The sequence below is a fragment of the Nansenia antarctica genome, assembly GCF_963989245.1.
Source record: "Nansenia antarctica genome assembly, chromosome: 1".
Taxonomy (NCBI): domain Eukaryota; kingdom Metazoa; phylum Chordata; class Actinopteri; order Argentiniformes; family Microstomatidae; genus Nansenia; species Nansenia antarctica.
In genome coordinates this window covers 111,084,676-111,087,175 of record NC_137674.1, presented here as the reverse complement: position 1 = coordinate 111,087,175, position 2,500 = coordinate 111,084,676, and the positions used below count along the sequence as shown (strand labels likewise).

At 45.4% G+C, this 2,500-nt stretch overlaps 1 protein-coding gene across 1 annotated transcript in view; it reads left to right on the top strand.

Moving 5' to 3' along the window:
- Window positions 1-2,500, top strand: part of phf10 (PHD finger protein 10) — a 20,974-nt gene that overhangs the window by 7,823 nt on the left and 10,651 nt on the right. The window lies entirely within an intron of this gene.

Below are 2,500 nucleotides of genomic sequence, written 5' to 3'. Positions count from 1 at the left end.
ACGCAAACTCACACACACATATATTCACACACACACACACACACACACACACACACACACACACACACACACACACACACACACAGATACAGATCTACACATATATTCTCACACACACCCCTCCACATATAAACACACACACACACACACACATACACACACACACACACACACACACACACACACACACACACACTCTGGGACTCTACTGCCATGGTGGTCCAGTGGTGGGTTCCTCACCTCAGACTTGACAGCAATAACAGCGTTGGGAGCAGTAGTTCTGTTCCCCCTCCCGGCCCCCTGGGCCTCTCCCCCCCCGGGCCTCTCTCCCGCTCTGCACTTTGGTTTGGCTCCTAAAAGACTTGTTGATGTTCTGACCCGTGTTCCATGAATGTGGTAATATTACCTCTCCTCTGCCACGCTCAGTCTGTCCCCCGGGGGGCGCACTCCGCTGCCCGCGGCGCGTCAACAGACTGTTTAGACCCGGTGAGCAGATCTAACTGGCTGCTAGACTCTTTGTTTTAAGAAATATCTCTTGTTGTTGTTTTTTTGGGGGGGGTTATTATGATACAACAGAGTTTATAAGAGATTGAAACATTGATTAATTACATTTTATCTAGATGGTAGCACTTAAGTACATAGTTAACACTATAAAATGTGTGAGAGTTTCTAATGTCAGTTGGTATGTGTAAGTGTATATTAGTAATAATGCTCCTTTATGGTTTCCATGACGTTTTCCCTGTGCCGTTATTTAATGGTTCCTCCAACGGCTGTTTGGTATAAACACGTTGTTGTTTGTTTGCTTGTATGTTTTGTGTGTTTGTTGTGAGACGGGTCGACACCTTGTCAGTGTCCCACGCCGCTTCCTGTCGGCACATCTTAACCTTCCTAACCCTTCCTGCTGCATCGACCCCTAGCAGACAGCCTGTAGTCCCACCTCCCCCCAGCGGGGTGGCGCTCATAAGAGTCAAAGATGGGCTCCATCGGAGATTCCCCCCCAAAATAATTTCTAGATGAAAAAAAAGGCAATCTGACTAGTTTCCAAGCACAGTGCATACATGTGTGTATAACACAGTACATATACATGTTAATATAACAGTACATACATGTTAATATAACACAGTACATACAGTATATACATGTTAATATAACACAGTACATTCATGTTAATATAACTACATATACATGTTAATATAACACTACATACATGTTAATATAACACAGTACATACATGTTAATATAACACAGTACATACATGTTAATATAACAGTACATACAGTATATCTCAAAAGTGAGTACACCCTTTAGATTTTTGCAAATATTCTGTCATATCCTTTCAGGGGATAACACTATCTTAATGAAACTTTGATATAACTTAAAGTAGTCAGTGTGCTGCTTGAATAACAGTATAGATTTATTGTCCACTGAAAATTACTCAGTACACAGCTGTTAATGTCTAAACAGCTGGCAACAAAAGTGAGTACACCCCATAGTGAACATGTCTAAATTGTGCCCAAAGTGTCAATATTTTGTGTGACCACCATTGTTATCTAGCACTGCTTTAACCCTCCTGGGCATGGAATTCACCAGAGCACAGGTTGCTTCTGGAATCTTCTTCCACTCCTCCATGACGACATCACGGAGCCCACGGATGTTGGACACCTTGCACTCCTCCACCTTCCTCTTGAGGATGCCCCACATGTGCTCAATTGGGTTTAGGTCTGGAGACATACTTGGCCAGTCCATCACCTTAACCTTCAGCTTCTTCAGCAAGGCCGTTGTCATCTTGGAGGTGTGTTTAGGGTCATTATCATGTTGGAAAACTGCCCTACGGCCCAGTTTCCGAAGAGAGGGGATCATGCTCTGCTGCAGGATGTCACAGTATATATTGGAATTCATGTGTCCCTCAATGAAATGCAGCTCCCCAGTGCCGGCAGCACTCATGCAGCCCCAGACCATGATGCTGCCACCACCATGCTTGACTGTAGGCAAAACACATTTGTCTTGGTACTCCTCACCAGGGTGCCGCCACACACGCCGGACACCATCTGACCCAAACAGGTTTATTTTGGTCTCATCAGACCACAGGACATGGTTCCAGTAACTCGTGTTCTTGGATTCATTGTCTTCAGCAAACTGTTTGCGGGCTTTCTTATGCATCGGTTTCAGAAGAGGCTTCTGTCTGGGGCGACGGCCATACAAACCGATTTGATGCAGTGTGCGGCGTATGGTCTGGGCACTGACAGGCTGACATCCCACTTCTGCAACCTCTGCAGCAATGCTGGAAGCACTCGCACGTCTATTTTTGGAAACCAACCTCTGGATATGACGCTGAGCACGTGGACTAAACTTCTTTGGTCGACCCTGGCGAGGCCTGTTCCGAGTGGAACCTGTCCTGGAAAACCGCTGTATGATCTTAGCCACTGTGCTGCAACTCATTTTCAAGGTGTTGGCAATCTTCTTATAGCCAAGGCCATCTTTGTGAAGCGCAATAATGTTT